The 15449-nt window shown below is 31.5% G+C and overlaps 1 long non-coding RNA gene across 1 annotated transcript; it reads right to left on the reverse strand.

Annotated features, from left to right (window-relative positions):
• Positions 1 to 11947: 11947 nt before the first annotated feature.
• Positions 11948 to 12425, reverse strand: LOC142229688 (uncharacterized). The gene is made up of 2 exons (XR_012720462.1): positions 12203 to 12425; positions 11948 to 12140 (listed from the first exon to the last, which is right to left on the reverse strand). It is a non-coding gene; the product is annotated as an uncharacterized LOC142229688 (long non-coding RNA).
• Positions 12426 to 15449: the final 3024 nt, after the last annotated feature.

The following is a 15449-nucleotide window of genomic DNA, read 5'->3' on the forward strand; positions in this document are numbered from 1 at the left end:
GTATTTTTTATTTTATGAATTGTTTTCATATAATTTATGAATTCCGTGTTTCGAAAATTTTTGTGAACACTATTCATAAAATAAATGTACTATTTTTTTGTGTGCACACAAAAAATAAAATATGAATTTGTACATAAAGTGGTACATTTTTAAAAATTTATGGACTCTTCCATAAAATAGATGTACGTTTACGTAATATATTTTTGCGTAAATACTTGTTATTAAATTATTTACTTTTTAATAATGTACATGGACTCTTTCATACAATGCATGACACTTTACATAACATGCCAACATACTGGTTTTCTCTTAGCGTGAGAGAGCCACAACATAGTGTTACTCTCATATGTATACAATACAAGCATACCATACCAAAAAACAGAAAAACAACATTTTTGAAGGTAACACGTGTCTTTAATGTTTTTGTTCAGTCCAGTTTGGGTCTCCGTCGTAATCAGAACCCAGCATTATTAAAAATTAATAACCACTTATTAATTGGCATCGCTTCGGATTACATTTACATACGCATGTCGTAGGAGGAAAGTACTTTTCCCCAGGCATACTTTCGGCCATAAAATAAGTAGTGCATTTAAAGCATATAATCACCTAATATGTAATGACTTATTCGTAGATACACCAAAGCTTGCAAAATAGCCACTTATTGTCTCAGGCAACCAAATCTCGAAAATATTGATTTCTATCGCCGATTACAATGGATCAAAATATGGCGAGTGGTGCTGTAATAGGAGAACTACTTGAATAGAAACGAATATTGTATAAATAAACAAAAATGCTAATAAATAATCTAAATAAGATTACACTCAAATTAATTTCACACTTAAAATAGAACTAAATGTAGGTTGTTTAAGGTAGTTGGATTCGTGAATTACGATATAATATATCCAATAGCCAATTCACATAAGGTTCGAAATCTACTAAAAGTGGATTTTGAGTCTCTTTTTTATAAGGCAAATGGCATTTGAAATTTAGTTTAAGCGCATTCCGGAAGTGTAATGTGAAAGAGGTATAAGAAAGCATTTATTTAAAACATAATATGATAATGTCATTAAACACAATTATTATGAAATATTTGTGAAAAAATCTTAACGGAAAAATCTTCAGAATTACCGTTACATTACATATTATTTTTGATTTTTTATGTAAGTGCTCGATTATGTGAATAATTATATTAACTACAACTGCCTAAAAATTTGAGAATAACAATTACCGAGAAGTATTTATTTTTGTCATTACAAGTTAGTCATTATAACTCGCCGCAATGTAATGCAACGTGTAATGACAGCTTTACTCCTCGTAATGTCAATTGTAATGAGATGTGGTTACCTACACGCTCACAAAAAATCGCTTCTGTAACATATACTCCCAAACATATTTTGCTTCAAGCATATACATTTTTGGCTATTGCCCAAACATTTATATGTTTGATCTCTTCCAATATATAATATGTTTGAAAGCATATTGGTCTAAACAATATATGTTTGGGTAGTCAATTTCCAAACATTTTGTATTTTTGCATCCAAATTCAATAATGTTGTCTTCCAAAAAACAATATGTTATTATGTGAACATATAATATGTTTGGAAGCATTTTGCACCCAAAAATATTATATGCTTAAAAAAAATTCTCCCAAACAATATTGTGCTCAAAATTTTATTTATTTATTTATATATTTACAATCATAATGAATTATGAAAATAAACAGGTAATATAGGTGCTAACAACATAGGTTTTCGACCTGAATGCTCAAAATTTTGTTTCTGCCCAATTGTATATTCCCCCACATCTTTCTCACTTCCACGAAATTTTTTAGTTCTTAGCACCTTTTTCTGTAATACAAACATTGTATAAGAAATTATTCAATTGTATGATTTTTTTATTTATTTTAATTTTACCTTTTGCCGGACGGGGATTCGAACAGCGGACCACACAGTTTGTAAGGATCAAAGAAGTAGCTGATCAATTGCCCAAGGAAAAATAAAATGTTAATTTTGTAATAACAAGCAACAACCACCAACTTAATTCAATATCGCTCCCTGTTAAATAGCGCTCCAAGCTACTAAACACATATATGTTTATAGGCTATTTCTAAATTAATATATGTTTGAATCCAAGCATATTATATTTAAAAACATTTTATGTCCCAAACATAATATGTTCTAACATATTAACATATATGTCCCAAACATGTTATGCTAGTTTATGAACATTATATGCTTGCACTCAAAAATATTGTGTTTAAAAATTTGTGTTCCAAACATATAATGTTTATAGCCAAACATATGAAAAACAGTCTGTTTCATCCGTGTAGTTTTTGCTGGGGAAGATTATTTATTACTGGAAAGGTTGATGAAATAAGACAACATAAACGACGCTTCAGTTGCTCATGTTTATAAGTAAAATAAAATACTACACAATTATGGTTTTTGTTGTGGGACTTTAATGGTTTGTTTTAAATGTATGGGCCTATTATATATTCTAACAATTAAGGCAAACAAAATTCAAAAGAAAAAAGGAAAAGTTACATTTAATGTATGACGTTTTTAATATGTATTATGTAAAAGTTTTTTCAGTATCGAAAAATATGTTGGATTCATTTATAATATACACATTTTCACATATATAATGGATTCATTCGCAGTCATTCAAAACCAGTATTTTTTAAATTATGAACATTTTTCTAACAAATTATGAATGCCGTGTTTGGAAAATTTTTGGGAACAGTATTAATAAAATAAATGTATTATGGTTTTGTGTGTAGGAATCCCATCAGGCCCTGGCAAAATAGACATTTTATCTTGTCAATATTACTCAGCACACAGTATTAGGAGATAAAAAAAGGAGTTGAGAACCTACACTCAAAAAAATTTGAACTCTCTATTTCATTAAAGCCAAATTAACTTTGTTTTAGTTCATGGAATTATTATGTTTGCAGAAAGTTTCCTTTACTCTAATAATTTTTTGCGCACGTTAGTTAACTTAACTAAAAAACTGGAAAAAATTATACACAAATTAAGCATAAATAAAGATTTACTAAATTCGTATTTCCCACCAAATAGATCTTTATTTCTTTAAATTTGTAAATTTTACTACAAATGCCTGTATCATGAACTTCGTATGTCACTAAAGACATTCTTGCAATTTTTAACTCCAATTTTTTCCTTCAAACTACAAAATTTTCTTTAACAAGTGAAAAAATTAATTATGTCTAAAAAATTTTCTTGGATTTGTCGAAAAATATTTACTTATTTTTGTGATATCGGCGTGATACCATCGGTTGTAATACTGTTTAGTTAAAATTTACTTAAAATATTCAAAATTTTCTAAAATTACCCAAAAGTTTTCTTCCTGGTGGGTTCACTATTTTTTCAGTGTAACCTAACATTTATCACAATGGACTGAATAGTCTAAGTGAGCCTGATACATCGGGCTGCCAACTAACCTAAGGAGTTGAGAATGTCGAATATTCCATCCACGGCAGATGACCCATCAAATCGATGATTTGAGTGCTCGAAAATGCAGTCGTTTTAGGCAATATTTGAGAGCTCGCATTGTCGTGACGAAGGTTGATGACAATCGACTGATATTTACTTTCGGGCTCATATCAAGGCCGTAGCCAGGATTTTAATTCGGGGGGGGGGGGGGGGTTCAACTTTAAAAAAAAATATTCATATAATCTCATGTGTAAAAAATTTTATTTATGCATAGGTATGTATACAATATTTTTATACCCACCACCATAGAATGGTACTGAAATTTTGCACAAACTCGTCTTTTGTCTGCAGGCAGGTCAAGTTAGAAGATGGGCTATATCGGTCCAGGTTTTGATATAGTCCCCATATAAACCGACCTCTCGATTTGGGGTCTTGGGCTTATAGAAATCGTAATTTTTATCCAATTTGCCTGAAATTTGAAACCTGGAGGTATTTTATGACCATAAAGAGGTGTGCCAAAAATATTTTGGTATAGCCCCCATATAGACCGATCTCCCGATTTTACTTCTTGGGCTTATAGAAACCGCAGTTTTTATTCAATTTACATGAAATTGGAAATTTAGAGGTATTGTAGGACCTCAAATACGTGTGCCAAAAATTGTGAGTATCGATCCATATTTTGGTATAGCCCCCATATAGACCGATCTTCCGATTTTACTTCTTGGGATTATAGAAACCGCAGTTTTTATTCAATTTACCTGAAATTGGAAATCTAGAGGTATTGTAGGACCACAAATACGTGTGCCACAAATTGTGAGTATCGGTCCATGTTTTGGTATGGTCTCCAATAAAACGACCTCCCGATTTGGGGTCTTGGGCTTATAGAAACCGTAGTTTTTATCCAATTTGTCTGAAATTGGAAATCTAGAAGTATTTTAGGACCATAAAGAGGTGTGCCGAAAATGGTGAGTATCGGTCCATATTTTGGTATAGCCCCCATATAGACCGATTTCAAGATTTTACTTCTTGGGCTTCTAAAATCCGAAGTTTTTATCTTATTTGCCTGAAATCTAGAGGTATTTTCGGGTCAATAAGAGGTGTGCCGAAAACGGTGAGTATCGGTCCATATTTTGGTATAGCCCCCATAAGAACGATCTCCCGATTTAACTCCTTGGGTTTCTAGAAACCGTAGTTTTTATCTGATTTGCCTGAAATTGTAAATGTTCTGGTATTTTAAGCTCACAAAAACGTGTATCGGATTAAGTTTTTATCGGTCCATTTGGTAATGCCTCCATATAGACCGACTTCACTTCTTGAGGGTGCAGAAGGCGCACTGATCATGAAAATTGCTTGAAACTCAATGTAAAATTTCCAAATTTTACTTCTACAGATTTAAGATTTCAAATCAAGACTTTATTTTATAATTTTCTTGTACACTTACAAGAGATGTTAATGATTCCTTTAAAACTCAAACAAAAATGGTTCTTATAAATCCAGAATCTGATATAGTCCTCATAGGTGAAATCTTTAAATTTATCTTCGGGAATATCCTCAAGTCCTCAAGCCCTCCTGAAATTTCAAAGGAAACCGTAATATTTGGTTCATGGTGGTGGTGGTTCACCTCATAGGTGAAATCTTTAAATTTATCTTCGGGAATATCCTCAAGTCCTCAAGCTCTCCTGAAATTTCAAAGGAAACCGTAATATTTGGTTCATGGTGGTGGGTATTTATGATTCGGCCCGGCCGAACTTAGTGCTGTATATACTTGTTATAATATTAAATTGAGCCGACGGGCTTTTTGGGCAGCAAATAAATCAATGACTTCTTCAGTCGGCACATTTATTCGGCGATGAACCGACATTAATGCTAATCCTTTGAGTCTACTCTCGCTAGTCGAATTTCTAAGATACGTCTTTAATCTCTTCATTGTTGAAAATGAACGTTCGGATGAGCACGTAGTAACTGCAGGGATGGAAAATGCAGTACTATAGTACTTTTTTCAAACCTTTTTCAGTACCGTAGAACCCCCGCGAATGATTTTGTACCTTTTGTGTAGACATTTTTGAGTCGATATCAGATTTATGGTACAATAGCTTTGACAAAATATTTTAATATTTTGAGAATGTCTTTATCAACCTTATTTGCTAATAGTCTTTTACAAATATGGCAAAACAGACATGTTCATGTGGGAAGAAAATCTCGATTTTGTAAGAGACATAGTCAAAAACAGGATTTTATTGAACTTCAAGAAAGTTTTAGTCGAAAAAAGAATGCGATTCTATATAATCGATTTTTTATTTTATTTATTTTTATTTTTTTATTTTGTAAATTTTATTTCAATTGAAAATTTTGTAAAAATTTTATTTCTATAGGAAATTTTTGCAAAATTTTATTTCTATAGAAAATTTTGTCAAAATTTTATTTTCTTTAAAATTCAGTCTCTTGGCAATAATCTTCCAGTGAAATTTTTGTTGAAATTTAGTAAAAAGTACCTTTCCGCTCAAAAAATACCTTTTTTGTACTTTCTTAAAAATTGTATTTTCCATCCCTGAGTAACTGCCAAAGTGACCAAAATTTTTAAAAGAATATGCACGTTTGGAAAAATCTCTTTATTGCTACCATCGCGGATTTAGGCAGGTTCTTTTCGCAGGTTTTGCGCCATTTCATTTACACATGTGTGTTTGGCTGTTTCGTTGTTGTTGCTATGGCCAAACAAAGCGAGTCATGTTCACAAAAAGAACAACAAACACACATAAAAAGCAGAAATACATTTTCAAAAAATGAAATTTGTGGTGCGAGAACAAAAATCGTCGTTTGACGGGCTTTTCAACTAGTATTCTATGATTTGTGCAAGTTTTATAGGCAAGCGTTTTTCAAAATAAAACCTCCAGCTTTTCTTCAACATCTTCGATAAGATTTTTCTATGCAGCTAAAAATATATATTTATTTATATAAAAATATTCATTCATTTCGGGGGGGTTTGATCCCCCTCATCCCCCCCCCCTGAATACGGCCTTGGCTGAAATCCACGTAAATGAAAGCGATAACCTGTCAAGATGCCATAGTAGTTTTTGTAAGCACGGCTGTCGTATTTTTGGAGCATTTCTTTCGACCAATCGACACGAGTCATTTTTTGAGCGATTGACAAATTTTTAACATTCAAACGTTCATGCAATATTGAATGTACACAGAAAAACATTTCCGTAGTTAAACTAACGTTAAATTTAACTTATTTTTATTGGAAAAAAAATTATTTGCTTGTAGTTAAATTTTATTATTTTTATCGAAATTTTCCACAGCTTAATGAACTCTTACTTTTTTTAAGTATATCTCAAACATTTTATGAACTAAACGTGAGTATAAAGTTCAATGACCGTACACATAAGTTCAATATGAACTAAAACAAATGAAAATTTTCGTACGATTCCCAAAAATAGAAAGAATGAACTACTGTATGGTTAAAATGGTCATGATTTGGCGCCAATGATTTTCTTCTTTACTTTTAGTTAATTTTTTCTTCTATGAGATTATGTAATTTCGTGAACTGCAGTTAAAAAGTACAACAGGGCATTAAAATTTCCTGGTTTTAACAACGCTTTGTGGAAATTTTAAAATGTGGAGTAAAATTTAGTTCAATTTTCGTGCGTGGTAGTTCATTCTTCCCATAAAACAGTTCACTTTTTTTCGGTGTAACATATGCTGGCCCACTAATGCCTAAGATAGTCACAATCTCACTATAGGTCACATGACGATCTTGCAAATCAGTTGGGGCACAGCATCAATGGTTTCCGGGACAATAACTGTTTTTGGACGAACGTGGAGTGAATAACGATCTCGGTTGAATTTACCATACATTGAAAAATCAGGTCCAAAGAAGATAAATTACAGAATTAAAGGAAAAGTAAATATCTTTTTATTTTTAATTAAAAGCAAATTTTCTGCAAGCACAGGCAATTTGTTATACAGTAATCCCTCGATTTACGTCGTGATTGGTTCCGGAATTTGACGACGTTAATCCAAACGACGTAAACCGAATTAAAAATTGCTCATAGTTACTCCTAAGTCCATTTATGTATGTATGTGCGTGTACATAAGAAAAAACTTCAAAAATAAAGGTAATTTAGTAATTTCGGTAAGAATTTCAGAAAACATGTTTCGATTCCATCATTATCGTTGATACTTATTTTACATATGGAAGGCGTTTCTCATAAAGTGGGCAAAAAATCGACGACGTAAATCGAATGGTGACGTAAATCGAAGTTTGATGGAACAAACAATTTGACGACGTAAATCGAAACAACGTAAATCGAGACGACGTAAATCGAGGGATTACTGTAAAACTTATGATGAAAGTTCTTTACCCATTGCTTTTTGTGAATAAAAACTATGGAGTAATTAGTCTAAGTATTATTTTAACACGCTTGTTGTCTATAGTTGCCCACTGCTCATTTTTTGCATAAACGTTAACAGTTTTTAGTTTAATTTTCTTATTTTTTCGAAATTTACCACTGCCCAATGCAAATTTTCTTATCTCAAGTATGTTTTACACATTTTATGAAGTAACCGTACGATTTGTTTTTCGTACGATTCTCAAAAATATGCTCAAAATGGTCATGGTTTAATGCCAATGATTTTTTCTTTTTCTTTATTTAATTTTTGAGAAGGGAGGTAATTATTTTTTCCCTTTCTTTAACAACGCATTGTAGAAATCTCAAAATTGGAGTAAAATTTAAGTCAATTTTCGCACGATTTTTCCCATACAACAGTTTACTTTTTTCTGTGCACGATACTTACGTCAAAATTAAATTCAGTATCTCTGTTAACAAACCGCCATTTGTTCCAAATGGATTAACTGCGTTTTCGCATATAGTACGCAGTAAACATGCATGGCCATTCATTGAAAAACTGAAAGGAAAATAATAATTATTGAAAATTGAAATTATATCATACGAGTATATAGATTTAAATAAAATTTCTTGAGAAAAATATACTCAGTGTTATCATAATGGACTTAATGCACTCAAAACAAAGTGAACTAAAGCCAATTTAACTTTATTTTAGTTCATCGAAGTGTTATTGTGTTTGGAGAAAGTTTCCTTTTCTCCAAAACTTTTTTTCTTACGTTAGTTAAATGAACTAAAAACGTAAAAAAATACACAAACGAAGCATAGAAATTTGTTACATTCGTACTTCTAACAAAATAGTTCATTGTTTCTTTACAATTGCAAAAAAAATAAATAAAAATAAAAAATAATAAAAAATAAAAAATAAACACAAAAAAATAAAATATGAATTTGTACATAAATTTGTACATTTTTATAAATTTATGGACTGTTGCATAAAAAATGTGTACACTTACATAAGGTATTGTTTTTATAAATACTTGTTATGAAATTATGAATTTTTTAATAATACATAGAGACGGTTTCATAAAATTAATGAAATTTTACTTAATATATCAAAAAAATACTGGTTTTCTCTTAGCGTGAGAGAAGCCACAACATAACATAGAGTTACTCTCATATGTATACAATTAAAGCATATAATACGAGACAAAAAAAAACGAAACATAACGTTTTGAAGGTAACACGTGTATTTGATGTGTATGAGTTTTTTCAGTACAGTTTGAGTCGTCGTCGCGATTCGAAGATCTTTTATTGCTGTAACAAAAATTGACGAAAAACAATATTAACTGGAAGCGTTGGTGCTCATGTTTATCAAGAATATAAAATATTATAAAATTATGTTCTTTGCTGGCTGAACTTTATTGCTGGTTTTAATAAATGGGCTCATACATTTTGACCAATTATGCAGGCATTAAGAATCAGGGGAAAAATGTAAAAAAAAAATACATATAATTCATGACGTTTTTAGTATATATTATGTAAAATTACATATTTTTCAATGAGTAAAATACTTATACTTCATTTATAATATTAAAAATTCCATTCATATTATGTACACATTCATAGTCAATGAAAACCTGTATTTTTTATTTTATGAATTGTTTTCATATAATTTATGAATCCCGTGTTTGGAAAATTTTTGTGAACACTATTCATAAAATAAATGTATTATTTTTTTGTGTATACAATTGCGCCCATCTTGAACTTCGTATGACACTAAAGACATTCTTGCAATTTTGAACTCCAATTTTTTTTTAACAAGTGAAAAAATTAATTATGTCTAATAATTTACAGAGAACATGCGGGGAGGTTGTGAAATTAATATAGATTACCTGATTGTTTTTTGATATTTGGAAGGGGAAGGTTCCATTCCTTTGCCCCACTTTTTAAAAATTAAGCTTAAATTCTCCGACATTCTTAAATGTTTGGGTGTCACCTAAACAAACATTCATTGCTTCATTTTCCTAAATATCCCTATTTACTTAAAGTTTACAGAAAACGTGGGGGAAGGTTGGGAAAATAATATAGAGGACTTGCGTTTTTGGTAAGTAAGTTCTGCCCGATTTTGTTTTTTTTTGCGTTTTGTTCGCCCGTAACCATTGTATGTTACGAGGGCTTTATCTTCTTCCTTAACCTCAAAGAAAAAAAGTAATCAATCCACCAAAAGAATAAAATCCGTATTCATGTAAATTTCGGAAAAAACTTCAAATCCTTTGAAATTTTTTTCAGAACGATTATCTCATGCTTCGAAATGTTTGTGAGGGCTATGCATTTTACGCATTTTACCTTTTACCTTTTGCATTTTACCTTTTTGTAAATCAAAGTCCTTCATAAACATGGTAACCACTATTTAAAATTTACACTTTGTTTCAAATAAAAATTGTGTCATTTTCTATTTAAAATTACTTTTTAATATAAAGTTTGTAAAGATGTCTCCTAGCTCTACTTTAAACAACAAGTTTGAACTTTGCAAGGAAAACGAAGATTCTGTAACAAAAGAACAGGGTGAACTACTGTATGGTTAAAAGGGTTATGATTCGGCGCCAATGATTTTCTTCTTATTTTTTATGCTTAGATTATAGATTTGAGGAAGTTGGGAGATTGGCTTGCGTCATACCAAATGTTGGATTTACCAGATTAGTTTAATACATGTTTGTAATCTTTTAGTTGTTTTTAGTTTTTATTTTTTAATTGAAAAATGTAATTTTCTTAATGAAACAATGTTAAATTTTAGGCAACAACAAAAAAAATTACATTTTCCCCTTTATGGAAATTTATTTCGTGCTCTTAATTTCTTTTTATTTGCATTTTAATGCTATGTTAATACTTGTCGTATACGCGTTTGGTTCGAGTATTAAACTAATCTGGTAAATGGTTTGATGTGCTCAGTAGCCAATCTCCCATCTTCCTCTTCTATAATCTTTGATATAGAATAGGTAATTGCCGCGAAACCATGTATTTTGTCTTTGTAAAAATTATTTTCGAGTGGAGAAAAATATATGGTGGCAATAAGCATTTAAATGGTTCTCAAATACCGCAAACATGTTCTATCATTTAAATGATAGAATTTGAGACCATTACATGGTCGGAAAAATCAAGTACATGACCACTCAATTTTTTTTACTTTTTTGCAGAGAAAAAGGTATTTTTATAGGTTACGTATAGACATGTCTAAAACCATTACATGGCAAATAAGACCATTTCATTTTTTAATTTTTTTTGCAGCGAAAAGAAAAACATTGGGCAAGTACACACGATTTTCATTTTGCGCGTCATTCGTGTGTTGATTGTTTCTTGGAATGGACGGAGAATACGGAATTACTGTGTTTTGTGTTTATTTATTTATTCAGAAGTGGCACGTGGTTTTATGTGAACACAAAAAAGGAAAGTGTAGATGAAAAAATGTACCTGGTTTTTGTTCTGCATTTTGATATATGGTATAATTTATTTTTATTTGCAATTACATGATATCTGCGTTTGTTTATTTGCACGACGCAAATATGGAATGATTGCTTATTATTGAAATAGAGCCAAAATAGAGTGTATAAATATATGTGATGTTTCTTTGCACAACATTATAAATACAAATAAACAATGAAGTAGTTTATAAATAGATAAAAATAAATAAATAAAGTTAATTTTGTGTTTTCTTTTCTCAAGTGGCGTCCTTTTTTCGACGACGAAAACAGTTTTTTCATAAAGATCAAAACATTTTACACCCAGAAAAAAGTGACCCCTTCTTTAAGTTAAAATGAACTCATTGTGAAGAAAGTTGAACTTCGTATAGCGCCAAAGCCATTTTTATATGTTTGAACGATGTGATTTTCGTAGAAATTAGGAATAATGTATTCCATATATTAGTTAACATTTTCCTATATTTATGTACCACTATACATACTACAGAATGACAAAATTTTACTGAATTGAATTCATATATGGAATGATTTTATTGAACTTCTTTTATTCATTTGGACAAATCTTACATATTTGTGGTAAACCTTTTACTTCAAAATTAGAACTGCTTACCTTCGTTTTTAAATACAGTTTTATTTATTTATATAAGCAACTTTATCTTCAATAAAAGACATGTTTTATTAATATATTGAATATATTTATTAAGAATCAACAGCATCGAATCTCTTTGAAATATTAGTTTATTATTCCACTATTTCCAATTTCCGTGTGATATTATCAACTGTAAAACGCACTTTTTCTTCTTGTACTTTTCACTTTTAATAAGTTGCTGCCTAACGATTTTGTCCTCCTTTTACAATTTCAATACCTACAAATATAAAAAATCATAAAACATTTTTGTTCCAAAAGGTTAGCGTCACTGAATATTACCTGATAATTGAAGATTCCAAAATGAAGACAAATGAAAGGGTTGTTATTCTGCTGGTGTTTTCTTCCTTTATACACTATCACGAACATTGATAGATTTATTTTTAAAAACGAAAATTTTTCTCACTAATTTAAAATAACAAATATTTTATATATTTTATTTGTTATTTATTATATTATTTTACCATATTATTTTTTAACAATCTCTCCGTATACCAAAACAACGCGATTCCAACTAGAAAAAACAACCGACGCGCAAACATATCGATTACACCCACGCGCAAACACATCGATTACGATGACAGATATCGATTACAGGTAGACAATAGAAATTTAGGAAAATTTCCTATATTCTATCAAGTGTGTTTCCTTAAGTTTTGAAAGGATTGCATACTTCTTAGTACGAATGAACTAAAATATTTTTCTATGCCAAGTGTTGTTCGTATGTATGAAAAACTTTCTATTATAAAGGAAGTCGCAATTATCATTTTATAAGAAATTTTACTAATTTTGAGGAAACTTGGTTTTAGTTCGGTTTTTGTTTATTTTTACGAATGCTTTGTTATCGGTGAATAAAATTTTCTTTTTCAGTAGTAAATTCTTATACCCAGCGAAGAAAATAGTATGAGTAAAATTCCATGCCTTATTCTAGTTAATGAACTATTCCTAACTGCTTACAGTTTAGGATTTTTTACTGAAACGAGTAAATTTTATTATTTTTCACAAAAATTTACCTTGATGGAAATAAAATGGATAAACTATATTGATGAAAATTTTTTCCTTTAGTTTCGAAGGCACTGGAAGGAACACATTTCTGACTAATACCATAAAATTTTAGATCGTGACCATTGTCTTTTAATGGAAACAAAATTCTTTTTATCAATATAATAACATTTTAGATGAGGACAATTTTATTTTTCTTAGAACCATGTTCACTGAGCCAACAGGTTGTAGGCGAAAATGTTACATGGTTGCCGCAAAAAAAGCTCCTATCATATTATTTTGCTCTTGGAATATGATTGTGACAATCATGTTTCTTCTCTGCGTGTGCAATTTGAAACCGTTGTCTTGAGAGAAGGGTATATTCCATCAAATTCACTTGAAATTCTATTATTAAATAAATGACCTCTTGGAGTATTTAAGATTTGACCCGGCCGTATGTACTTGTTTGGCTTGAGAATACATAATAACGGCTGGAATTATTGTTAATATTTAAATTGAGCTTTGAAGTATGTGGAAAGCCTTATACAGGCAGCAGGCGTTAGATAAAGCCACATTTTTGTCCATATTTCAATAGGAATAAAAAACGCTTTAACCCGATAAAAGTGTCACGAAATACACGCAAAGAAAAAAAACGTTTGGAAAACGTGTACCGAAAACGTTTTTCTTTTGTTAGAGTTTTTTGAATTGCTTCCAAAATTTTAAACTTTTATCACCAAAAAAATTCGTTTGTTACAAAATTTTTATTTTTTCAATCAAAAAAGTTATTTTTGGAACAACAACACAGTCCATTTCGTTTATATCAAACACTGTTCTTTTCTGACTTTAGGTCTTTAATAAGACACATTTTACAGTTCAAAATTTAATATACTACAATGAAATGTTGAACATTTTTTCGGAATCTTCCGAACATATCTGGAATATATGTAAAAAAAAAAAAACAAAAAAAAACTTTGGTCGAAGCAGGGATCGAACCCATGACCCTTGGCATGCAAGTCGGACGTAGCAACCACTGCACCACGGTGCCAAACTAAATGTTTGTTTCTGTTAAATAAACTTCGTGGGCGCCGCAAGCTATGCTATATAAATGTAACTTATATGGATATTTATCTATTGATGACCATAACAGGTACATAGCTCAGTGGTTAGTGTGTTGGCTTACAAAGTGCATGGTCCGCGGTTCGATTCTCCGTCCAGGCGAAAGGTAAACAAAATTTTAAAAATTTATAAAATCGTATAATTTCTTCTACAATGTTGGTATTACAGGAAAAGGTGTTAAGAACTAAAAAACATCGTGGGTGTGAGAAAGATATGAGGGAAATGCAATTAGCAAGAAAACAATGTTTTTATACCCTCCATCATAGGATGGGGGTATATTAACTTTGTCATTCCGTTTGTAACACATCGAAATATTGCTCTAAGACCCCATAAAGTATATATATTCTGGGTCGTGGTGAAATTCTGAGTCGATCTAAGCATGTCCGTCCGTCCGTCCGTCCGTCCGTCCGTCCGTCCGTCCGTCCGTCTGTTGAAATCACGCTAACTTCCGAACGAAACAAGCTATCGACTTGAAACTTGGCACAAGTAGTTGTTATCGATGTAGGTCGGATGGTATTGAAAATGGGCCATATCGGTCCACTTTTACGTATAGCCCCCATATAAAGGGACCCTCAGATTTGGCTTGTGGAGCCTCTAACAGAAGCATATTTCATCCGATCCGGCTGAAATTTGGTATATGGTGTTGGTATATGGTCTCTAACAACCATGTAAAAATTGGTCCACATCGGTCCATAATTATATATAGCCTCCATATAAACCGATCCCCAGATTTGGCTTGTGGAGCCTCTAAGAGAAGCATATTTCATCCGATCCGGCTGAAATTTGGTACATGGTGTTGGTAGATGGTCTCTAACAATCATGCACAAATTGGTCCACATCGGTCCATAATTATATATAGCCCCCATATAAACCGATCCCCAGATTTGGCTTGTGGAGCCTCTAAGAGAAGCATATTTCATCCGATCCGGCTGAAATTTGGTACCTGGTGTTGGTAGATGGTCTCTAACAATCGTGCAAAAATTGGTCCACATCGGTCCATAATTATATATAGCCCCCATACAAACCGATCCCCAGATTTGGCTTGTGGAGCCTCTAAGAGAAGCATATTTCATCCGATCCGGCTGAAATTTGGTACATGGTGTTGGTAGATGGTCTCTAACAATCATGCAAAAATTGGTGCACATCGGTCCATAATTATATATAGCCCCCATATAAACCGATCCCCAGATTTGGCTTGCGGAGCCTCAAAGAGAAGCAAATTTCATCCGATCCGGCTGAAATTTGGTACATGATGTTGGTATATGGTCTCTAATAACCATGCAAAAATTGGTCCACATCGGTCCATAATTATATATGGACCCCATATAAACCGATCTCCAGATTTGGCTTGCGAAGCCCCAAAGAGAAGCAAATTGCATCCGATCCGGCTGAAATTTGGTACTTGGTATTGTTATATGGTCTCTAATAACCA

The sequence above is a fragment of the Haematobia irritans genome, chromosome 3 (genome assembly GCF_050003625.1).
Source record: "Haematobia irritans isolate KBUSLIRL chromosome 3, ASM5000362v1, whole genome shotgun sequence".
NCBI classification, from domain to species: Eukaryota; Metazoa; Arthropoda; class Insecta; order Diptera; family Muscidae; genus Haematobia; species Haematobia irritans.